Source organism: Petromyzon marinus, chromosome 77 (genome assembly GCF_048934315.1).
Source record: "Petromyzon marinus isolate PM22_M1 ecotype Great Lakes invasive population chromosome 77, UKy_Petmar_22M1.pri1.0, whole genome shotgun sequence".
NCBI lineage: Eukaryota > Metazoa > Chordata > Hyperoartia > Petromyzontiformes > Petromyzontidae > Petromyzon > Petromyzon marinus.
The window spans coordinates 5,124,569-5,150,880 of NC_133743.1; the positions used below are offsets into that span (position 1 = coordinate 5,124,569).

The 26,312-nt window shown below is 44.6% G+C and overlaps 1 long non-coding RNA gene across 1 annotated transcript; it reads right to left on the bottom strand.

Moving 5' to 3' along the window:
• Positions 1 to 26,312, bottom strand: LOC142907324 (uncharacterized). The gene is made up of 3 exons (XR_012930949.1): positions 26,184 to 26,312; positions 19,905 to 20,039; positions 1 to 1,141 (listed from the first exon to the last, which is right to left on the bottom strand). It is a non-coding gene; the product is annotated as an uncharacterized LOC142907324 (long non-coding RNA).

Genomic DNA, 26,312 nt, shown 5'->3' on the forward strand with positions numbered 1-26,312 from the left:
CTCATGCATTGGTCATTTATTACCAATGAGGACAGAATGATATAAATCAGTCACATTAATTACGTCTGCTAGTTCAGTTGATTGGAAGTAGCCATTCCAGTTGCCCACTATGGGCACTGCGTGAAATTTGTCGAGATTATGGGCTACCAGATCTTTATAATGTAACATTCTGTGGAAACTATTGCCAGTGATGATTGTTGCCAACAATTGCTATGAAATATTCCCAGTCGATCACAGACTTAAGTGCATGTATGGGGTGTGTGAGGATATGAGGATGTAACATGTATTTTGATTATGTAGGGGTTGGGATAATTAAGGGTTAGGGCTACACGTACAATGTGATAAAAGTATTGATGGATAAGGTGTTATGTTATCAGGTGATTTTATATATTCAATCTTGATTTGAAATTTTCTTGACTGTGTATATTCATGCGAGTGTTAAAAGCGAGTTTGAATGAGTGAACGTGGATGTCTGCATCTGTACAAAGATGTGCGAGTATGCATTTGTGTTGGGTTTATGTGCACGTTTATGTTTGCGTGCATGTGGGTATTAATTTTTGTTTGCATGTGCATGTCTGAATATTAATGTGGTGATCTTTGCTTGAACAGAGGATAATTGGGGAGTTGAAAGACTTCAGCGGGGTGAAGCGTCTCCAGGAGAAGGACCTTGGGACGGTGAAACGCCTCATGATAGAGGAGCGCCTCTTTGAGGTGCAGCGCCTGGCAAGGGTGAAGTGCCGCACAGAGGAGACGTGCTTCAGAGACTATCTACTCAAGAAGAGACTCGTTAAAGTGAAGTGTTTCACGGATGAGAAGCGACTTCGTGAAATGAAGCTTTTTGATAAGAACTGTCTGGAGGAGGATGAGGAGAAGCACCTCATGGAGGAGAAGTACCTTGAGGAGGAGCAGTGCCCCGTCAGGACTGCTACCATCACCACCACTGCCAGCAACGCTGCCACCACCACCACCGCCGCCACCGCCACCACCGCCAGTGACACCAACGCCACTGCCACTGCCACCGCCACCACTGCCACCCCCGCCACGACCGCCACCACCGCCGCCGTCACCGCCACCACCGCGGCAACCACCACCTCTGCCACCACCACCACAACTTACTCCACCGACACCACCGCCACCACCTCTGTGGACGAGGAGGTTGCGGAGGATGAGGAGGAGAGAACGAAGAAAACAGAGAAGGGGGAGAAGATGGTGGTGGAGGATGAAGATGAAATGGAGGACGAGACAAAGGAGCAGGAGATGGAGGAGGTGCAGGTGGTGGAGGAGGTGATGCAGGGAAAGAAGAGGAAGCGAGGGGGCCTCGCTCACGTGGCAAGAGCGATCACCTCACTCCTCCGCCGCGTGCTGCTTTGTGGTGGCATGTCCACCACTCAGTAGGGGTGATGGTGGTGGTCGTGGATTGGTGCCAAGCATGACCACTATCACCATACTACCCACCCACCCCGTGATACATGCCACACACTTACCACACGGTTCCCCAAAGAGACGTTGCCACTGGGACCACAGCTGTTGAAGTGGAGAACGATTGCTACCAAGACACCACACACACACACGGGACTAGCCCAAAAGCATAGCTGGCCCCACCCTGGGCCCCTTCCATGCTGGTTTTTATCCAGGCAGTACTCATGGGATGACCTTGCCATGGTTTCCAGGACATGGAAGGGGCAGCTGACCCAGGGTGAGAGAGCTGGAGGGGTCTGGATCGGACAATGGACGACACCTGCCACATGGCAAGCCCCAGGGCCACCCTGTAAATAATACGGTTAAATACCATTGTTGTTGTTTGAACTAGAAACTCTGTAAAATAAACCCATGATGACAAAATCTCGTTGAATTGCTTGCAAGCGCTGCCTGCGTTGGTTAAATGTGCCTTGGCTCGGGTGTGCGGTTTTCCAGCTGTGTGGAGGTACAAGGACAAATATATAATGAGAGCCGTTTTGAGAGATGGTCCTTCTTTAGAGCACATACAAATGTCGGTGGGAAAAGATATTCAGGTGATTCGCCTCCTTCATAACACTGCCACTCTACTCCACTGCCCCACTGATCCACTGCTCCACTGCCCCACTGCTCAATTGATCCATTGCCCCTCTGCCCAACTGTCCCTTTGCTCCACTACCCCACTGCCCTACTACCCATTTGGCCCACTGCTCTTCTGCTCCGCTGTCCCACTGCCCCACTGCCCATCTGCTCAATTGCCCTACTGCTCCACTGCTCCCCAGCTCCAATGCTCCACTGCCCTTCTGCTCCACTGCACCTCTTCTCCTCTGCCCCTCTACCTCCCTGCCCCACTGCCCATCCGTTCCCCTCCTGCCACAGCAGTTGAAACAAATGTTTGAGTTTCTTAAACCCCCTGCCTCTGTCCACCAATCAGTAGAAATGGGCATGCCACAATCAAGCAGCAAGGTGCATGTGGTGTGTTTAAGTGTGGGTACTCCATCTTCTAAAATATCTGCCCAATGTGGAAGAGTAGAAGAAAACATCCTGTAAAGGGGCTCTCTAGAACTCGGTCTTGTAGAAATTATTCCTGCAACCAGAGGTATGATAAAGCAATTGCGAAATTGTGCCAACACTCCACAATTCAAATTGTTTTGGCAGAGTATTCAAAGAATGCTGCTGCTCACGATACAGGTTGCTACTTATGTATTTAACATGGCGGGTGTTTAGAGGCGGCCCAGTGACCGAGAGGTCAGAGCACTGAAGTGGGACCACGGAGTAACTGGGTTTGTATCCAGGCACCCGCCTGTGATCAAAGTGGGTTCTCAAGTCTAGCGAGTTCATGATCTCAGCCTGGTCGTCAATGACTGCGAAAAATAAACCATCACATGGCAGTAATGTGGTTCTGTACTTAAATTGCATGAGGCCCTCATAAAACCATGTTTTTACAAGGTCTGCATTGTGCACACAGAATCGCCCCTTGGATACGGAGAATCGGAGCGACCGCCCAGGGCCGCGAGCATTGGGAGGCCCTGCGCTTCAATGTCACGGGGGTGTCAGATGTAATACTTGCGGTGGAATTTGAAGGCGTCGGGGGCCCACATTCTGGGATTTTCCCCTGGCCTAGCACCCCTACGGACGGTCCTGTGTGTACATTGTTCAAAGTCTCGCACAGGCTTTTGCCAAACTCAATTAGGGCAATAAAAATAAAACGCATTACAGGACTGTGAAGGACATGGCATGTGAGCCCTCTAGCTCTCCCAAGTGCTTGTGGGTTGAACCGCGTGTTGTTCAGCAGGAATTCAGTGTTTTTGAAGGGAGGTGAGACAGTGAGACCCAGGTTAGTGTGGGTAGAGAGGTGAGTGTGACAGAAAGACAGACCCAGGTGAGTGAGTGTTGGAAGACAAGTGAGTGAGACAGTGAAACAGACCCAGGTGAGTGTGTGTGTGGGTAGAGGTGAGTGTGACATTTAGACAAACCAATTTGAGTGTGGAATGAGGTGTCAAAGTAAGACAGACCTAGGTGAGTGTGGTAGAGAGGTGAGTGTAACCGTGAGACAGACCCAGGTGAGTGAGTGTGGCTAGAGAGTTGAGTGTAACAATGAGAGACCCAGGTGAGTGAGTGTGTCTAGAGAGGTGAGTGTGACAGTGAGATAGACCCAGGTGAGCCCGGTCGTCCTTGACAACACAAAGAAGTAAGAACATTGTTACGACCAACGTTACAGGAGGGAGGATCCTGCTCTTTATTACGTGGATGAGAGGGCACTTGAATGGTACTCAGAAGTAGCTCCGTGATTACAGCTTCAGTGGGCCATTCTCTAACACAAGGCTTGCAATCTTCTGCTCGAGACACGAATGAGTAATTGTTTCCACGGCAGGATGGCAACATCCAACCCAGGTTAAAATTTGGGCAAAATTAGAAAATGCGGGTTTATTAATAAAAGACGTTGCAGTTTGGTTACCAAAGCAGTGGTTTTTCGGCATGTAGCATGGAGGAAGGGTAGATGTGAAGTTTAACGTCATTGTGTAAAAATTCAGAATGAGCGTACATCCACTGTCATTACGATCCACGTGTAGTGATACACTCAGAGACACTAGGAGCAGGAGGTACTCTATTTATTATAGCCTTCACAGGGTACAAGGGTTCATCTTCTTTGGTTCTTTCGGTAAAGTCACGTAGAATGAGAATAAAGTAATAAATTAATTAAATAAAATAACACGATAAAATTCTCACGACGTTTCGGCCACAACACAAGTGGCCTTCTTCAGGTGAAAGGAACAGACCTGTCAGGACGACAGAGCTTCAATGAACGTTGTTAAGCTTTGTAGCGTCTTTTAAGCTGGTTTAGAGAAGTGAGGCATCTTGACAAAGGGGTTTACATATCAAACAGGAGAATTTAGCATTGAAATAGCTAAGTGATTAGCTTGTGACTGGTCTTAGAAATAGCTATGTTAAAGTCAAAGCTTAAACATCCACAGAGACACCTAGTACAAATCAAACAGGATAATTTAGCATTGAAATAGCTGAGTGATTAGCTTGTGACTGGTCACAGAAATGGCTATGTTAAAGTAAAAGCCTACACATCCACAGAGGCACCTAGTATAAATTAAACAGGAGAATTTTGCATTGAAATAACTGAGTGATTAGCTTGTGACTGGTCATAGAAATAGCTGTATTAAAGTCAAAGCCTACACATCTACAGAGGCACCTAGTACATAGACACCAAAGGGGCTGCAACAACTCGACTATCATATAGTTAACCGATGTGAAAAACCTAAGTTTAAATTACATCAATATAATATATGTACTCAATATATTCTTCAATAAGCTGAGCTATTAACAGTAACTGGGTATACACTACACTATATAATGAATACCACATAGTAAACCAATAATTTTTTTTTATAAAAACTACCTCAATGTTATCAATTTACTCTATATATTCTCCAATCAGCTAAGCTACCAACAATAAGTCGTTATATATCAATGCTATATGGGGTAAAAATGGGTGGATTCTTACCTTCAACTTCCGCACCACAGATAGCTACGAGCCCCGTTCAGACGGACGAGTTCATCCATGGTCGGAATGGAGGAGGGGAGAGAGACAGCTGCGAGGCGCTGTTATACTCCATGTTGTAAACCATACCATTAACCGTGGTGTGAGAGGTGTTAAGAGTCAATGCCAGCGAAAGAGCTGCGGTCTGATGGTCATCGTAAAATACAATTAATTAAGAACAGAAATGGTTTAAAACATCTTTCCAATGGTTACCAAGCCAGAATCCATCTTCTCGGTTGAAATTGTCTCTGTGCTTGTATATGTGAATGGCCTCATGAACGAATCTCTCATGGTAGCCGGTTGGTTTGCAAAGAACCTCTGTCTTGGAGAAGTCAATGTCATGTGAGCCCACTGAATTATAACAGTGATCTGCTACGGCAGAGGAGTTAGTTCTACCGTATTTCAAGTCAGCTTTATGTTCGCGGATGCGGTCCGAGATATGTCGTTTGGTTTCTCCAATGTAGCTACTACTACAGAGGCACTTTGTTTGTAAACGCCCGTGTACTGTATGTCTGGAACAGCATCTTTTACAGATGGAACCAGATCACGGATTTTATGTACTGTGTTTTATGTACTGTGTTGAATCGGACCTGGATCTTGTGTAGGGTAAGGTGATGGTATTGAGTGGCTCCACAAGAGGATCCTTCTTCATGACTGGAGTGATGGCTTTGCGGATTGTGTAGTCAGAGTAACCATTAGCCCTGAGAGCCTGGTGTACGTGCTTGAGTTCACTGGTAATTTGTTCCTGGTCGGAAATTCATTGGGCTCTATGGTATAGAGTCTTGATGAGGAAGTTCTTCTGGGATGGATGGTGGTGGGAATCCGGTTTCAAGTAAGCATCTGTATGGATAGCTTTCCTGTAGACAGAGTGGCTCATTGAACCATCATGTTTCCTTTTAATTAAGACATCCAAAAAGGGTAGTTTGCCATCTTTTTCGACCTCCATGGTAAATCTGATGGCTGGGTGTATGGAATTGATGTGGTCGCGGAATTGGTCTAGAGCAGGCTGGCCATGTGGCCAGATGACAAAAGTGTCATCCACGTACCTCTTCCACAAGGTCGGGCGTAGAGTGGCAGTCTGGATGGCGTCAGTTTCAAATTTTTCCATGAATACGTTGGCTACAACCGGAGATAGGGGGGAGCCCATTGGGGTGCCCTCAGTTTGTTTGTAGAAAGTTCCATTCCAGGTGAAGAATGTGTTCGTTAAGCAATGTCTCACCAGGGGGGGTACATCAGTATGCAGTACCTGATGAACCAGGTCTTCAATGATAGCGATGGTGTCAGGTACTGGGACTTTGGTGAACAAGGACACCACATCAAAGCTGACAAGCAGGTCGTCTGGGGACAGAGAAATTTCCTTGATTGTCGATACCAGGTGAGTAGAATTTAGTACCACAGAGGTGTTTTTTTCCAGTGAAAGGTCGCAGTATATCAGCAAGAAAACATGCCAGTTTATAGGTGGGGGAGTTGATAGTAGAGACGATGGGACAAAGGGGTGTATCTTCTTTGCGTATCTTTGGAAGGCCATTTAATCTTGGTAGTCTGGCAGCAGAGGGTTTCAACGAGAACTGTTTGGTCTGATCAATTAATGCTGTTGAATCAAAGATGATTTTGTTCGTTTTGGTAACCAGGCTGTTGGTGGGATCTATTTTTATTTTTGTAAAGCTGCCATCGTTGAGTAGTTCTTGAATTTTGTTGTTATATTCTGTTTTGTCCATGATGACAGTGGCATTACCCTTGTCAGCTGAGAGGACGACAATATCATCTCTCTTTTTTAATTGCGATAATTTAAAGCGTTGATCTTTGCTGATGTTGCTAGGTGGCAACTTAGCGTTTTTGAGGGTTGCAGCGATTTCAGATCTTGCTACATCTGCAGAGATGTGACTCAAGCCCTTGAGTGCAACGTCGACATGGGCAATGATATCATTAACCGGTATGTGTCTCGGTGTGACAGCAAAGTTTAGACCTTTAGCTAAAACGGATTTCAGACCATCAGAAATGGAACTGTTTCTGCGATTAATTACGACTTTGTTGACGTCTATCTTTTCGGTATGTGGATCCGATTTTTTATTGGAGAGGTGATTGAATTTAGAAATCAAATTGTCCCTACATTTGGTCGACATAGTGGCAGCCGAAGAGGTAGTCATATTGTATACATGTTTACATGTTCCCAATCCGATGTAGACATTGTTGCTGTTAATGTTAAGTGTGATTTGTAGAGTGTCTTGTCTAACTGATCGAGTTCGGTGTGTGTAAGTCTGATTTTTTCCGATATTAGAGCGAAGCTAGTTCTAGCTAGAATTCGTTTTGCATTGAGAGAAGTTGCAGCAGCAGAGGTTAGTGTAAATGCGGTTGGTATTACCTTAGAATCACGGCATCTCTTCAGAAAGGTGAGAGACTCGATTAGTTGAGCCTTCTTATCCCGGAGTCTGTTGAATGATCTTAAGGTTGTGTGGAATCCCTCCCCGTAGAGGCGGTTAAATTTCGATTTAAAGCTTTCGTGACTGCAAGGATTCATCTTCTTTGGTTCTTTCGGTAAAGTCATGTAGAACGAGAATAAAATAATAAAATAATAAAATAAAATACCGCAATAAAATTCTCACGACGTTTAACATAGGTATTTCTATGACCAGTCACAAGCTAATCCCGCAGTTATTTCAATGCTAAATTCTCCTGTTTGATTTGTACTAGGTGCCTCTGTGGATGTGTAGGCTTTGACTTTAACATAGCCATTTCTGTGACCAGTCACAAGCTAATCACTCAGCTATTTCAATGCTAAATTATCCTGTTTTATTTGTACTAGGTGCCTGTGTGGATGTGTAGGCTTTGACTTTAACATAGCTATTTCTATGACCAGTCACAAGCCAATCACTCAGCTATTTCAATACTAAATTCTCCAGTTTGGTATGTAACCCCCTTTGACAAGGTGCCTCACTTCTCTAAACCAGCTTAAAAAACGCTACAAATCTTAGCATTCATTGAAGCTCTGTCGTCCCGACAGATCTGTTCCTTTCACCTGAAGAAGGCCACTTGCGTTGTGGCCGAAACGTCGTGAGAATTTTAGTGTTATTTTATTAATTTATTGTTTTATTCTCATTCTACCTGACTTTACCAAAAGAACCAAAGAAGATGAATCCTTGCAGTCATGAAAGCTTTAAATCGAAATTTAACCGCCTCTACGGGGAGGGATTCCACACAACCTTAAGATCATTCAACAGACTCCAGGATAAAAAGGCTCAACTAATTGAGTCTTTCACCTTTCTGAAGAGATGCCGCGACTCTAAGGTAATACCAACCGCATTAACACTAACCTCTGCTGCTGCAACTTCTCTCAATGCAAAACGAATTCTAGCTAGAACTAGCTTCGCTCTTATCTCGGGAAAAATCAGACTTACACGCACCGGACTCGATCAGTTAGACAAGACACTCTACAAAATACACTTAACATTGACAGCAACAATGTCTACATCGGATTGGGAACATGTAGACAATATGACTACCTCTTCGGCTGCAACTATGTCGACCAAATGTAGGGACAATTTGATTTCCAAATTCAATCACCTCTCCAACAAACAATCGGATCCAAACACCGAAAATATAGACGTCAACAAAGTCGTAATTAATCGCAGTAACAGTTCCATTTCTCATGGTCTAAAATCCGTTTTAGCTAAAGGTCTAAACTTTGCTGTCACACCAAGACACATACCGGTTAATGATATCATTGCCCATGTCGACGTTGCACTCAAGGGCTTGAGTCACATCTCTGCAGACCTAGCAAGATCTGAAATCACTGCAACCCTCAAAAACGCTAAGTTGCCACCTAGCAACATCAGCAAAGATGAACGCTTTGAATTATCTCAATTAAAAAAGAGAGATGATATTGTCGTCCTCTCAGCCGACAAGGGTAATGCCACTGTCATCATGGACAAAACAGAATATAACAACAAAATTCAAGAACTACTCAATGATGGCAGCTATACAAAAATTAAAAGAGATCCCACCCACAGCCTGGTTACCAAAACGAACAAAATCATCTCTGATTCAACAGCATTAATTGATCAGACCAAACAGTTTTCGTTGAAACCCTCTGCTGCCAGACCACCAAGATTATATGTCCTTCAAAAGATACACAAAGAAGATATACTCCTTCGTCCCATCGTCTCTACTATCAACTCCCCCACCTATTAACTGGCACGTTTTCTTGCTGATATACTGCGACTTTTCACTGGAAAAACCACCTCTGCGGTACTAAATTCTACTCACCTGGTATTGACAATCAAGGGTATTTCCCTGTCCCCAGACGACCTGCTTGTCAGTTTTGATGTGGTGTCCTTGTTCACCAAAGTCCCGGTACCTGACACCATCGCTATCATTAAAGACCTGGTTCATCAGGGACTGCATACTGATGTACCCCCCCTGGTAAGACATTGCTTAATCAACACATACTTCACCTGGAATGGAACTTTCTACAAACAAACTGAGGGCACCCCAATGGGCTCCCCCCTATCTCCGGTTGTAGCCAACGTATTCATGGAAAAATTTGAAACTGACGCCATCCAGTCTGCCACTCTATGCCCGACCTTGTGGAAGAGGTACGTGGATGACACTTTTGTCATCTGGCCACATGGCCAGCCTGCTCTAGACCAATTCCGCGACCACATCAATTCCATACACCCAGCCATCAGATTTACCATGGAGGTCGAAAAAGATGGCAAACTACCCTTTTTAAATGTCTTAATTAAATGGAGACATGATGGTTCAATGAGCCACTCTGTCTACAGGAAAGCTACCCATACAGTTGCTTACTTGAAACCAGATTTCCACCACCATCCATCCCAGAAGAACTCCCTCATCAAGACTCTATACGATAGAGCCCAATGCATTTCCGACCAGGAACACATTACCAGTGAACTCAAGCACGTACACCAGGTTCTCAGGGCTAATGGTTACTCCGACTTCACAATCCGCAAAGCCATCACTCCAGTCATGAAGAAGGATCCTCTTGTGGAGCCACTCAAAACCATCACCTTACCCTACATTGCAGGGGTCACTAAAAATATCTCCAAAATCCTGAATAAACACAAGATCCAGGTCCGATTCAACACAGTACATAAAATCCGTGATCTGGTTCCATCTGTAAAAGATGCTGTTCCAGACATACAGTACCCGGGCGTTTACAAACTAAAGTGCCTCTGTGGTAGTAGCTACATTGGAGAAACCAAACGACATATCTCGGACCGCATCCGCGAACATAAAACAGACTTGAAACACGGTAGAACGAACTCCTCTGCCGTGGCAGATCATTGTTATAATTCAGTGGGCTCACATGACATTGACTTCTCCAGGACGGAGGTTCTTTGCAAACCAACCGGCTACCATGAGAGATTCGTTCATGAGACCATTCACATATACAAGCACAGAGACAATTTCAACCGAGAAGATGGATTCTGGCTTAGTAGCCATTGGAAAGATGTTTTAAACCATTTCCGTTCTTAATCAATTGTATTTTACGATGACCTTCAGACCGCAGCTCTTTCGCTGGCATTGACTCTTAATACCTCTCACACCACGGTTAATGGTATGGATTACAACATGGAGTATAACAGCGCCTCGCAGCTGTCTTTCTCCACCTCCTCTGTTCCGACCATGGATGAACTCGTCCGTCTGAACGGGGCCCGTAGCTATCCGTGTTGCTAAAGTTGAGGGTAAGAATCCACCCATTTTTTTCCGCCATATAGCATTGTGATATTTAACGACTTATTGTTGGTAGCTTAACTGATTGGAGAATATATAGAGTTTATTGATAACATTGAGGTAATTTATATTTTAGTTTTTTATTGGTTCACTATGTAGTATTCATTATATATTGTAGTGTATACCCAGTTACTGTGAATAGCTCAGATGTGTAGGCTTTGACTTTCAACATAGCCATTTCTGTGACCAGTCACAAGCTAGTCACTCAGTTATTTCAATGCTAAATTCGCCTAGTTATTTCAATGCTAAATTATCCTGTTTGATTTGTACTAGGCGCCTCTGTGAATGTGTATGCTCTGACTTTAACATAGCTATTTCTGTGACCAGTTACAAGCTAATCACTCAGCTATTTCAATGCTAAATTCTATGCTAATTCCTTTGTCAAGGGATGCCTCTGCGGATGTGTATGCTTTAACTTAGCTATTTCAATGCTCAATTCTATGCTAATTCCTTTGTCAAGGGGTGCCTCTGCGGATGTGTATGCTTTAACTTTAACATAGCCATTTCTGTGACCAGTCACAAGCTAATCACTCAGCCATTTCAATACTAAATTCTATGCTAATTCCTTTGTCAAGGCGCTTTGTTTCTTCTCACACAGCTTAAAGGTCGCGATCTGAGCGTGGCTTTGTTCGCTCCAGCGCTGTCCTCCAGACAGTCTCGTCCCTTCACCTGATGAAGGCCGCTTGTGTTGTGGCCGAAACGTTGTGACAATTTTATTGTGTTATTTTATTTTATCAATTTATTATTTTATTCTCATTCTACGCGACTTTACCGAAAGAACCAAAGAAGATCTGCAAAGAGTGTAAAAAAGCCTAGAAAGGCAGAAGTAAACTACCTCCCCCCCTCACCCGGCAGGAGAGGATGAAGAGAGTCAAGAACAAGAGAGGATTCAGTTGCTTACTGAAGTAAAGAAAAGGGACAACCAAGTGATAAAATAAAAAATGTCCAAAACATTTGCACACAGAAGAAATTAAATCGTCAATCGAACGCCCAGCATAGATGACATCAAAGCCAGATGGCCAGCTCTATTTGAAGCATCTCACGTGAGTTACAAGTGCATGCTAATTAGAAAAATATTTCTAGTTCATATTTAAGACTTCATAGCTGATTTCCTTATTTGTTTTCAGATCCAGGATGAGTTTCAGAGAAGCACAATAGTACACCTTGAATAAAAAAAGTATGAAATAATTGCATACCTTTTTTGTGCTGTCTCAGGTACCAGTCTAATGAAACACTTCCTGTCATTAATAAGGTTTTCCAGGGAATCAGCTGCGACTCCAGGAAATCATTGGTCCCAGCCAAGAAATAGTGCATAGCACAAACTCCAATAACACCACAACATTTTACAGCTGGCTTTTTGTATGGATTAAACAAACATAGACGTAACATGTTAATCATTGAGCCTTATATGTGCTGGTAATCAAATCATATTTCCTTTGGAGCAGACTAGCTATTTTTTTTTCCGTTTACAGTTTCATTATAAGCTGTGTTGCTGATTTTAGCTTCATATTCATAGTTTATTTTTGTCATTTCAGGCTCCAAGCAATCCTAGCATCAACATGACCAGATATGTTGTCATTCGGTGTTTGATGGTGTACCTTGGGGAATCTACAGATCAACTCTTAAAAGAGTATGCTGTAAATGGAAGTGCATGTTAATATCCCACTCTTCTTTCTCCCATGTCTTGGGAAGGTCAAATCACAAAATGAGGTAGTAACTATTTCTCCCAGTAAATGTAATTATTGGGAAGCTAGAGTTTTATAGTTTTGTGAAGTCATGTAAGTATCATGGTCCTCTGTAAGTATGTGAAGTTTTTTTTTTCATTCGGGAATTTAAATACAACGGCAAAAATACGTATTACTAAATGCTCACCATCTCAATCTGATTTCACCAACGGGTAGGGGCTGTGGGGTGTTCTACGATCCCACAGAGCCCCGGCCCTCGGCTGAGAAGCGTATATAAGGCGGACCTCTGGAGAGGTTCGTGGCAGTTGAAGACCGAAGCCTGAAGACCTGCTAGAGAAGGACCTTGGACCCCTAACCCCGCTGTCCTTGTAAGGGCCAGGTCTGAGAAGCCAGTGGCTGGACCTGTACCTTGGCTGGGTCAGGTTAGACAGCCTCCCGTAGGATATCATAGCCGGAGGACCTGGAGCGCAGCCGGGGTAGGCACGCTACGTCGGCGGCGTATGATAGGCAGTGTGGAAGAAATACGTGAGATAGGCTGTACGAGTAGTTAGTGTACAGTAGTTAGTGGGGTGTGTGTAATAAATACGTGGCCTCTACAAGTGTCTCCGGAACTCACTACACAAGTACATTATCTCAGATTTTTCAAAAACACTGATGTGAATGGGGTGCAATATGTGCAATAGCTATGAGAGCCCCAGTTTTTCATGTCCAAAGGGTTGGAAGCCATTTGGGAGATGTTACATTTTGACCTTCTCCTTTGGCTGTACAGTCAGAACTAAACATTGTTCTGCTATTTCAGGATGCTGATGAAGACTGTGTCGCAGGTCCTAGCTGTACAAAAGATGAAGATCTACAACATCAAGACTAATACTACAGAAGGTACCGAAGACAGTGTAGTGGTAGAGGGCATGAAAGTTCTGACTGCTCTGGGTAACTTTCCAAGGGCTTGCTTCATGATCGTTGGGTTGGCTTATGCATTGAATCTTGCCTATCCCAAGGAGTTCAGCTACACATTGGAAGTCTTCCAGAAACTCCTCCTCGAGCTGGATTGTTCAAAGCCGTCCCCAAAAGTGAACAGTCTCAAGAATAAGCTGTTAGCTTAAGAAAAGATACCCTTGCGAAATGAAAGGGAATTGTTAAGTCACTGTTCTAACTGTTCAGGTCCTTTTTTTATGGGCCTATTCAAGCAAAGGAGCGAGAGGTCAGTGCAGTGGTAGACAGCGCTTAAAAGCTTGTTATCCAGAGGTTGTATGACTGTCAAAGTTCTGCGTTATAGGCCTATACATCTGATAGGCTATCAGAGAATGCACCGATTTGTCATTGAAAGCCATCTTTATTTTTGTTTAATGTTTGCTTTTATTTTTTGGCAATGTTTCTTGGGTGTTCTAACATTGTGCTTTCTTCTGATGTGACGCTGACCGAGGCCATTGCAAGTGTTTGTTCGAAAGGAATAGATGTAAGATGCATGGAACATCTGTAGGCCGTGTTAGTTTACTTGTTAGGAAGCCATGCTTGTAATTGTGCATGTTAAAAAAGATAGGTCCACCTGGATTGTGGATTATGGCTACTAGTATAAGTACATAGAATGCAAGTCAATTCACGTGCTGTTTCAATCTCTTTTAGCTGTTTAAAAAACATATTGGCCCTTAGGATTTCAATTTGCGCACATAAGAAAGAAATATTATGAAAGTATCTTTACAGATTTTTTTTAAACATTGTCGTAATTTAAATGCACTAACAAGACTAAAACCTTGAATCACATCCAAAAAAGTAATCTGTGCCTGTAATGCCCACAAATCATTAATAGACTTCAGGTATTGTATCCCTATTGTACAGATACATTATTTCTGTCTTTGTTTTTTCATAGCCCCTCTTTATTTTGTACTTGTAATGTTGGATAAACATGTTGAGACAAAATTGCACGAAAAAATGTTAACCTGCTGTTCCTTTTCATAGTTCTTATCTTTTTCATGGTGCTCGGTTGACTTAACGTAAGTGATTTGTGGCACCATGATGGCATGCTATTGGGTGGATTAGAAATATAAATGTTATGGCAACAGACATTAAGTATTTTATTTAATAAATCCAAATCATTGATCCAGATATTTAGTAAGCTTATATCAATTTCACCCAGACAATTAGTACATGTAAATCAATTTCACCCAGATCATTAATAAATATTAATCAGATTCCACCAGATATTTAGTAAATCTAAATTGCCATTGCTCAGATATTTAGTAAATATAAGTCACTTTTCCTTGTAAAATCTATTTGTATTTACACTATTTTTCAGGCTAAATAACTCATCATTTGGTATGCTATTACTAAATCCAACACATTTTAACTGTTGCTTTTATTCAAGGGTGCCGTAAAGGGGTGGAAGGTTAGGACGATTCTAAGAGCTCAGGCTGATTTAGGGCCCAGAAGAGCAGACCCCCTTTTCTTTTCTTATTTCTTTTCTCTTTTTTATACATACATTAAATGTGCTAGGGCCAACTCATGCACTAAATGTGTATTTTGTCCGTTTTGACCATAGATTTAATATTTAAAAAAAACAAATAATGTATTTACCGTTTCAGTCACACCCCTACCCCTCACAATGTTTCATTCCACCTGCGCTGTCCGAGCTACGATCGCTGGTGTAGCGTCTCTTGCTTATTGCACTTGCTATGGTGCAGTGCAGACAGTGACACACGCAGGCATGTCACATCAAAAGTCAGGGCATCAAAAACGGAAAGAAAAGAAGGAAAGAGAAGACAGAGAACGCCGAAGTCGACAGTATGTCACACAGTATTTCAAAAAGAAAGGTAGCTTGCCCTATTCCTGTATTCCAAAACTTTCAGAGTTACTTATTTTTGTTGCTACATGACCTGCTTTTATCTAGCTAGCTTAGTAAAATAATTACTGAATTATGATTTACATCCAACAATAATAACATCTCTGCTGTCTCCGGGGTTATCATGTCTCGTAGACACAGATTCAGCGGCTGCTGCACACCCACGTCCTCCTTCCCCCACGTCCCCCGTCCCCGCCGAACAAGGTGAGCCTGAGCGCGAAAATTCACGAAGATTGAAGCCTCTAAACACGTCTTATCTACTGTGTTCGCCACATGATGATAACTTTACAAAACAAAAAGTAATCTACACGCTTCAAAATTTACAAAATCAGTTTGCCGTGTGTGTCGTTTGTTCTGTGAAGTGACAGTGCTGCTGCTACGAGCGATGCTGTCAAACTTGACGTTCTTAATGTGAATAAAATGCCCCAGAAAAAATAATATAAAATTGGATAAAACATGTGTCTGTAGTAACCATTGGATATAAGGAGTTTACAAAATATATATTTTAATATTTTATATTAAGAAAACTGAATAGGCCAATAAAAATAATATGGTTATTATTACGTGTGTGTGTGTGTGTTTGACTTATACAGATGCAGAGTCAGCTTTATTGTCTCCACCTCGTTCTCCTACTAATGACCCAGTCCTCTCAGTGTCAGGTAAGGTGAACATAGTCAGCTACCAAGGTAGTAAAAAACTAATTAAGTTTTGGATTGTCTAATATTTTCTTGTGTTGTATAGTTATATGTTTCATATAATATTATTCAACAATGCAGTTAAGAAAATATTAATTCTAAGCTGTAACTTGTTGTTGACTGGGGGACAAAAATGATTTTGCTATCCTAACCCCACCGAAACAAGAGAGAGACAGAGTTTTGCCAGGAAAGAGTGTGGAAGTTGAGGAAGTGGTGAGAATAATTGAATATGAGCACAGAGGGAGCCCTAAGTGTAAAGGAAGATAACAGAAGAGAGGAAGATGAGAGACCAGAGGAAGCCATGAGAGCAGACTCAGAGGAAGATGAGAGAACAGGGGAAGCCATTAGAGCAGAGGAAGATGAGAGAACAGGGGAAGCCATGAGAGCAGACTCAGAGGAAGATGAGAGACCAGGGGAAGCCATGAGAGCAGACTCAGAGGAAGATGAAGAAGAGACTTGTGTCAAATGATCCTGGTTTGTGGCCAGCAAAAAATAGCAATGCAGACAGAGAAAAAAATGTGGAAAAAATAGCTTCTTCTAAAGATAAAGAACAAGAAATGCCACATGATTCAAAAGGTAAAAGCCTTCCCCGAATACCTCAAGTACACAAAGTCAGGAAATTGCAGGGAAAAGATTAAGAGAGACTGGATCATTTACAGCCAAAGCACAAATGCACTATTTTGTATTCCTTGTGTATTATTTGGTCATGAGCTAAAGAAACCTTGTATGAGCGCACTAAGCAGTCAACATGGTTATAAAATCAAAGACATAACATGGCGTCGAATGTATGATAAATTCCCTAACCACGAAAGCAGCAAAGCACACAGGGAGTGCTACTTAAAATGGAAAACCTTACAACAGTCTGTAATGGCAGCTGTCCCTGGGGGAATAGACAGCAAGCTGAAGAAGCTCATACAAACAGAAATAGACAAAAATAGAGCTATTCTGAAGAGGATACTAGATGTAACCTTGTTCTTGGCCTCTCGAAATTTACCCTTTAGGGGTAAAACAAAAGACTTGGGGGACATTCATAATGGCAACTTCATGGGCACCCTTGAGCTCCTGTCCCATTATGACCCACTACTCAACGAACATCTCCAAAAAGTCAGAGACAAAAAACAGGAACAAAATTAACACACTATTTAAGCTCAGATATTCAGAAGGAATTTATTGAGTCATGTGGAAAACGAGTGTTAAGTAGTATTCTTTAGGAAAGGGAGGAATCAGTCTATTATTCAGTCATTTGCGATGCTACTCCTGATATTTCACATACAGAGCAAAATGTATTACTCTTACGATATGTAGGTTTTGATAAAGAAAACAAGAAATGGGAGGTTGTTGAAAGGTTTTTGGAGTTTAAAGATTTTCACAAAAAAACAGGAAGTGAGATTGCAGACATGATTGTAAATGTGCTTAACAGTCATGGCATAGATCTGAATGACTGCAGGGGCCAAGGCTATGATAATGGGGCAAACATGTCTGGAAAAATCAAGGGGGTTCAAGCCCAATTATTTAAAAAAATGAGCTGGCTACTTTTTCCCCTTGTGCATCTCATACTCTGAACCTTGTTGGTGTGCATGCAGCTCAATCAAGTCCAGAGGTTACCAACTTTTTTGGCTTTGTCAATCGCCTTTATGCACTTGTTAGTGCCAGCCCAGAGCGATGGGCCATCTATAAGGCAAAAACGGGTTGCACTTTACATCGTCTGTCAGACACTCGGTGGAGTGCAAGGGTTAAGGCTGTTCAACCTATAGCCAAGCACCTGCCCAGTGTCCTAGAAGCTCTTGATGCCATCCTCTCAACCTGCAGTCTGACACCAGAGGCTCGGTCTGAAGCCAGCGGCCTAAAAAATATTTTGAAACTTTTGATACTGTTTTCTGTTGACTGTTTGGGTCAAAGTTCTGCAAGCCATTGACAAAAGGAATATTATTCTCCAGTCAGGGAAATTAACTCTTGAGACAGAAGCAGAAAATATCAGAGCATTGCAGGAGGAGATGCAACATCTGAGGGATGAATGGGAGAGTTTCTTTTCTGAAGCATCACTTGTTGCCCAACAGATGAGCATTAACCCTCTGTTCAGGTCAGGATTCAGCCGCCAGAGGAAAAGAAAACGGTTTCACGATGAGACAGAGGTAGAGGGAGCAAGGGAGCACAGTGCAGACACCATATTCAAAAACACTGTGTTTCTTCCCATGATGGACCACATAATCAATGACTTAAGTACCAGGTTTGCCACAACAGCTGAGATCTTGGATCAGTTTTCTGTAGTTGTAAAAATTGGTCAGTTACGTGATGATCAAATCCATTCTGTATGCAAGCCATTGATTTCAAAATACAACACTGATCTGACTTGTGAATTTGAAGATGAAGTCAGACACCTCAACTCTGTATATAGGGCCACTTTCCCAGGGTGTCCGTCACCAATTTATCTGCTTAACAGCATTTACAAGATGCAGCTGCAGAGTATTTTTGGGCAGGTCTCCATAGTTTTGCGAATATTTTGCACACTGCCTGTGACCGTTGCTGGTGGCGAGAGAGCATTCAATAAGCTGAAACTGATAAAAAAAAATTATCTGAGGTCTGCTATGTTGCAGGATAGACTTTGTCACCTTGCCATACTATCCATTGAAAGCAAACTGGCAAGAAAGCTGAACTTTGATGATTTGATACGTGATTTTGCCAGCAGAAAGGCACGCCGCTGGGCCATTATAAAGTGATGTTGAACATAACTTTCTTAGACCTGGATAACAAACAGTTGATGTCTGGTTCAGTACTTGTTTAGTCCTGGACTGGTTTAGGCCTGGCATTACTCCTGGTGTGTCTTCATTTTGAGCCCTTTTGGCCTAGCTAGTTTTATTCCTGGACTGATTTAATTATGGGTTATTTCTAGCTGATGTTTCCTGATTGAGCAGTTTGACCCAGCTAAAGCTTGTTCATGTAAAGTATATGTCAATATGTGTACATTATGTTCTGTTGTGCTTGCAATTGCAATTGAGATAATAAATGTTCTCCCTTTTATGTAAACAAGTAAATATTTCTATATTTTTTTCTTGTTTTTGTAGGCTTTGTACTCATCTTTAGACATTTTAACTATGCAATGTGCTAAGTATCTTTTTTTAAAGTATACTGGGCATGTTTATTGGGTTAAATTTTACCTGTAAAAAATGTAGGGGGCCCAGACATTTTGGTTTCCATAGGGCCCAGAATTTCTGGCGGCACCTCTGGCTACGACAACCAAGAAAACAAATACATCCCTCTTATGCTCACAGAGACACCCACAGAGACCCAGAGAGACACCCATACAGATCTACAGAGATACCCATAGACTCACAAAGGCACCAATCGAGACCCACAGCTACATCCCAGTGAGACGCACAGACACAGAGACACCCACAGAGACCCACAACTATATCCCTGTGAGACTCGCACAGACAGTCACACACAGGACCAGCACCAATACCGCTTCGAGGTGCAAGAGAAGATTGGCGAGGGAGGGCAGGGAGTGGTGCTGCGGTGCGTGGAGCACAATACGGGATTCCTGGTGGCTGTCAAGATGCTGGCACTGCCCATCAAGTGGGTTGGGGCAGGGGTGATGGGGTTGGTGGTGGTGGTGTGGGTGGGTGCTGGTGGTGTTGTTGGTGGTGGTCTTAACACAGCGGCCACAGTCATAATTAGAAATGAATACAATAATAGATAATAAATGGAAGTAAATACATAGTTACAAAATAATGAGTATAATAGTAAACAATAATGATAATAACCTCCGAAAAACTCTCTCTAACTATAAACTGAAACTATCTCACTAAGATAATTACCGCTGTAAAACTACTATGACCCACAGACACACATAGAGATTCATGGACACCCATAGACACCCATAGATACCCACAGAGACCCACAGACTTGCTGTGTGCACGCAGCCCTACCAAGATGGAGATGCAGAGAGGATGGAGCTGAAGGTGATCACGGAGCTGCAGGGGGAGGGCAGTGCTGAGCTGCATGGCGTCATCCGCGTCCTGCTCTCGTTCCACTTCCGCGGACACAACTGTATCGTGCTGGAGCTGTTGAAGAATGCATCATCACCATTGTTATTATCGTCATCATTATCGTCATTATCATCGTCATTGTGATCGTCATTGTCATCGTCATTGTCATCATCATTGTCATCATCATCTTCATTATCGTCATCATCGTTATCGTCGTCATTGCTGCAGCTGCCGCCGTCGGGATAGCCTCTACGACTTGAGCAAGCGAGCGGTGATCTGGCGCATCGACGATGCCGCGTTGAGGTCGTACACCAGGGGCATCGTCCACTTCCTGGCCCACGCCAAGTCCCACGGCATCGTCCACGCGGTCATCCAAGCCGGTGAGAGCGGAGGGCACTCTGGGGGCACGCACGCTCCCCACGACGCTCTCACGCTCGCTCCTGGTGTAGCGGTGGTGTAGTAAACATCGCCCAGTGGGGGAGACAAAGGCGGCCGGGCGTGGTACTGGCCACCCACCCCCTCTGTGTGTGCAACAGTGACATCCTTCATAGGCAGTGCTGCTACTCGCTACTACTAACAGCACTTGGCCCTACAGCCTGTTAGCGGCTGCACGAGGGGACCTTTGCATTTGTCGTTGTTCATGGTCGTGCTGTGGTTCGATCCACTGCTGGCTGACCGCTCTCAGGGCAACCTCTGAGCGTGACCTCCCCTCGCCTCCCTGTGTGCGTCCAGGACAACGTGATGCTCTCTCAGGCTGGCCACATGAGAGTCACCGATTTTGGTTGCAGCTTCTATGTGGACAATCAATGTGAGTGGCCTGACGTGTGTGTGTGTGTGGGTGCCTGTCCGGCAAAACAACCCCTATCTCCTCACGGTGCCGGACGGGCAACTCTATCGTGGACAGTGCTTTGGGGGGAGGGCTAATTCCGAATGGCTCCTCCCCTCATGGCGTCTGTGACCACCGCAGGGGTTAAACGGGGGCTCTGGACGGGTGTGAGGGGCTGGTAACCCCTCCACCTTCAAAAGATTACCACGAAACTACGACTTAAATATGTAACTAATAAGCTTGTGCTGGAGGCCCCGGGGGGACAGGCGTCTGTGACGTCTCCTGGCCAAACCCCAATTGGCGGAGCGAGGAGATTGAATCTCTACCCTCGGGGTTCCTCCAGAAACAATGAAAAGCCACTTCGTTTGGCCACGTGGAATGTTCGAACGCTCACTGCGGAGGAGGGGCTGCCACTCCTCTGTCAGGAGCTGGACCGGTACCGCCTGAATATCTGTGGCATTCAGGAGGTCCGGTGGACCAGTTCTGGCTCCTGTCACCATGAGGGGTGGACAGTCCTCTACTCGGGGCAGCAGACTGCCAAACAACAGGGCGTGGCTCTTCTTTTGAACAGAAGAATGAAGGGGGCGTGGGAGCGTGGCGGTGAGGTGTGGGGAAGCTGTAAGCCCCAGGCTACTTTGGGCTCGTCTTCCCATCAATCGGAGGCGAGGATTGGTGGTCGTGGTTACTTATGCCCCCACCGAAGACGAACATCCGTGGAGGGATACAGGCAAAGCCGATGAGTCAGATGCCTGCTATTAGCTCCTGTCACAGGTGCTAGCTAAAGTGGCCCCTCGGGATAGAGTCATCTTGTTGGGTGACTTCAATGCCCGAGTTGGTCATGATGCTGGCACCTGGTCTGGAGTGATTGGAGGGCATGGGCCAGATCAGCTAAATAATGCTAGGAGGCTGCTAGATTTTTGTGCAGCCCATGGGCTTGTAATTACCTACACATTGTTCTGGCATTGGCGCATCCACACAACATCATGGTTGCATGCCGGGTCCAGGCAAGAACATCTGCTGGACTACATAGTGACGGACCAGTGGATGCCCATGTACTTGACACCAGGACCTACCGTAGGGCTGATCTGCCCTCTGACCATCGACTAGTCATCTGTAAGATGCACCTGCCATTCTTCCACTCCGGTGGTGGGTGTACACCCAGGACCCCATTCCAACCTAAAGTGGCCTGGTCTCAGCTGATGAAAGTTGCAAGTGAGAATTTCATCACCGCGTGCGACTGGGGTTGGCATCGTCCCCTACTCCTCCTGATGTAGAGGGTAAATCGGCGAGGTTTAGGACTGTGACTCATGCAGCTGCAATGGCTGCTTTGGGTACGCGGTCCAGACCTCCCCAGAGACCCTGGCTGACAAAAGAGGTGTTCAGGATGGTTGAGAAAAAGCGACAGGCCCACTCTCATCGGCTACAGCATTCCACGTCTGAGAATGATGAGGCTTACCGCTTTCGCTCGGAGGTTCGGAGAGCCGTGAGGCGCTGCAAGGATGGGTGGTGGTCGCGGGTTGCTACGGAGATGGAGTCTGCCTCAGTGGCCCGCGATCACAACTCCCTATTTAACTCCATCAAAAAAGTAACCTGCAGCGCCACACCAAATTACCATCATTAGGGGAAGAAATGGTGATCCAATCTCCGACCCCCAGGAACAGGTTTGCAGATTTGCTGAGCATTTCTAAGAGGCCCCCCCACGCATCAACGGGGTTTTCACCTTTTTTCTTATGTATGGCCGTGACAACGAACCCCCTGTTGAGGCCCAATTGGGCTTGGTCCCCTCCAAAGATGCTAATAGAATCGAGGAATCGCTCTGGTTCAACCTCGATAGGCTCCGGGAAGCACGGGAGGCTGCATTGACGAACACGACCAAGAGGCAGCTCGCCAATGAATGATTGACGGGCCGACATACCTCCAACCACAAATGGACCGTGGGTCACAAGGCATGGCTCCACTGTGGGCTGCGGCTGCACTTGCCTACAACGACAGGCAACCCAGAAGAGGGGGGGCTGTGGGGTGGTTCTAGAATCCCCCGCAGCCCCTCTCAACGGGTGGGGGCTGTGGGGTGTTCTACAATCCCACAGAGCCCTGCCCCTCGACTGAGAACCGTATATAAGGCGGACCTCTGCAGAGGTTCGTGGCAGTTGAAGACCGAAGCCTGAAGACCTGCTAGAGTAGGACCTTGGACCCCTAACCCCGCTGTCCTTGTAAGAGCCGGGGCTCTGTGAGGCCAGTGGTGGACCCTGGGACTCTCTTACCTGATGTCCTTGTAAGAGCCAGGTCTGAGGAGCCAGTGGTTGGACCTGTACCTTGGCTGGGTCAGGTCAGACAGCCTCCCGTAAGGTATCATAGCCGGAGGACCTGGAGCGTAGTCGGGGTAGGCATGCTACGTAGGCGGCATATGATAGGCTGTGTGGAAGAAATACGTGAGATAGGCTGTACGAGTAGTTAGTGTACAGTAGTTAGTGGGGTGTGTGTAATAAATACGTGGAGTCTACTAGTGTCTCCGGAACTCACTACACAAGTACATTATCTCAGATTTTTCAAAAACACTGATGTGAATGGGGTGCAATATGTGCAATAGCTATGAGAGCCCCAGTTTTTCATGTCCAAAGGGGTGGAAGCCATTTGGGGGATGTTACATTTTGACCTTCTCCTTTGGCTGTACAGTCTGAACTAAACATTGTTATTGCTATTTCAGGATGCTGATGAAGACTGTGTCGCAGGACCTTGCTCTACAAAGGATGAAAATCTACAACATCAAGACTAATACTTCAGAAGGTCCCGAAGACATCGGTATCGTGGTAGAGGGCATGAAAGTTCTGAATGCTCTGGGTAACTTTCCAAGGACTTGCTTCATGCTCGTTGGGTTGGCTTATGCATTGAATCTTGCCTATCCCAAGGAGCTCAGCTACACATTGGAAGTCTTCCAGAAACTCCTCCTCGAGCTGGATTGTTCAAAGCTGTCCCCAAAAGTGAACAGCCTCAAGAATAAACTACTAGCTTTAGAAAAGCGACCCTTGCAAAATGAAAGGGAATTGTCAAGTCACTGTTCTAACTGTTCAGGTCCCTGTTTTTACGGGCCTATTCAAGCAAAGGAGCGAGAGGTCAGTGCAGTAGTAGACAGCGCTTAAAACCTTGTTATGCAGAGGTAGCTTATAGTTTCTAATAACCGAGTCTGACTGTCAAAGTTTTGCGTTATAGGCCTATACATCTGATAGGCTATCAGAGAATGCACCGATTTGTCATTTAAAGCCATCTTTATTTTTGTTCAATGTTTGCTTTAATTTTTTTGGCTGTTTCTTTGGTGTTCTAACATTGTGCTTTCTTCTGATGTGACGCTGACCTAGGCCATTGCAAGTGTTTGTTCGACAGGAATAGATGTAAGATGCAAGGAACATCTGTAGGCTGTGCTAGTTTACTTGTTAGGAAGCCATGCTTGTAATTGTGCATGTTAAAAAAGATAGGTCCACCTGGATTGTGGATCAATTCACGTGATGTTTTAATCTCTTTTAGCTGTTTTATAAACACATTGGCCCTTAGGATTTCAATTTGCGCACATAAGAAATAAATATTATGAAAGTATCTTTCCAGATTTTTTTATAGATTGTCGTAATTTAAATGCACTAACAAGACTAAAACCTTGAATCACATCCAAAAAAGTAATCTGTGCCTGTAATGCCCACAAATCATTAATAGACTTCAGGTATTGTATCCCTATTGTACAGATACATGATTTCTGTCTTTGTATTTTCATAGCCCCTCTTTATTTTGTACTTGTAATATGTTGGATAAACATGTTGAGACAAAATTGCACAAATAAATGTTAACCTGCTGTTCCTTTTCATAGTTCTTATCTTTTTCATGGTGCTCGGTTGACTTAACGTAAGTGAATTGTGGCACCATGAAGGCATACTTTTGGGTGGATAAGAAATATAAATGTTATGGCAACAGACATTAAGTATTTTATTTAATAAATCCAAATCATTGATCCAGATATTTAGTAAGCTTATGTCAATTTCACCCAGACAATTAGTACATGTAAATCAAATATTTAGTAAATCTAAATTACCATTGTTCAGATATTTAGTAAATATAAATCACTTTTCCTTGTAAAATCTATTTGTATTTACCCTATTTTTCAGGCTATATAACTCATCATTTGGCATGCCATTACTAAATCCAACACATTTTAACTGTTGCTTTTATTACCATGTGTCACTTCGTTGCCACATTTTTTTAAAGTAACAATGGGTCACATAGACACCCAGAGAGACCTACAGATTTGCACGGTTGGCTACGTACGGCGCTAAAGAGGTTCAACATACAGGTTGGTGCTGATGAATTCTGACTACCCAATAAGTTGTATTTGTATTCTTGGGTCTTTCGGTAAAGTCACCACGTAGATAGGTTCAAAGAAAGTAGCAAAAAATAACAAAAAACTAAGACGTTTCGATCGCAACAAAAGCGGTCGTCAAAGACTTTTAAAACGGCCTGCATCAGCACCTTTCCACCTCCTTGTTTCCTCCTGATGACGATTGCTTGTGTTGCGATCGAAACGTCGTAGTTTTTTGTTATTTTTCTTTACCTATCTACGTGACTTTACCAAAAGCCCCAAGAATATTAATTCCTGTAGTCACGAAAGCTTCAAGTAAAGATTTAAGTTGTGTGTAGAGACAGTCCCCCGGGCTACGGAAGGGTGAGGAGGTGCCCCAGATCCGTAACCCTGATGAGAGACGCAGACTGCAAATATACAGCAGCAGGCGTCAGGGTTGGCATCGCACCTACGACCTCCTGGATACCAGGCGAGGTAGTTAACATCTCATAGACGAGGCGAGGTTATGGGTGAGACGAGGTGAGGTGATGGGTGAGGTGGGAGACGACGTGAGGTGATGGGTGAGGTGATGGGTGAGGTGGGAGACGAGGTGAGGTGATGAGTGAGGTGGGAGACGAGATGGGTGAGGAGAGAGACGAGGTGAGGTGATGGGTGAGTGACGAGGCGAGGTGATGGGTGAGGAGAGACGAGGTGAGGTGATGGGTGAGAGACGAGGTGAGGTGATGGGTGAGGTGAGACAAGGTGATGGGTGAGGAGACAGACGAGGTGATGGGTGAGGAGAGACGAGGTGAGGTGATGGGTGAAGTGAGACGAGGTGATGGGTGAGGAGACAGAGGAGGTGATGGGTGAGGAGAGACGAGGTGAGGTGATGGGTGAGGTAAGACGAGGTGAGGTGATGGGTGAGGAGAGACGAGGTGAGGTGCTGCGTGAGGGGAGACGAGGTGAGGTGAGGGGTGAGGAGAGACGAGGTGAGGTGATGGGTGAGGAGGGGGACAAGGTGAGGTGGAGGTTGACGAGGTGGTGAGGAGCAGCGAGACGCGCAGATCCCCCTCACCGATGTCGATCCGCGTGGCCCCGCGGTGCCCGAGGCGCCATCGCGGGCGGAGGAGGCCGCGAGGACGACTCAGAGACAGCCGCCATTGCTGGGGCGAGACGGGGGTGGGGGGTTTCCCGCGCTTTTGAA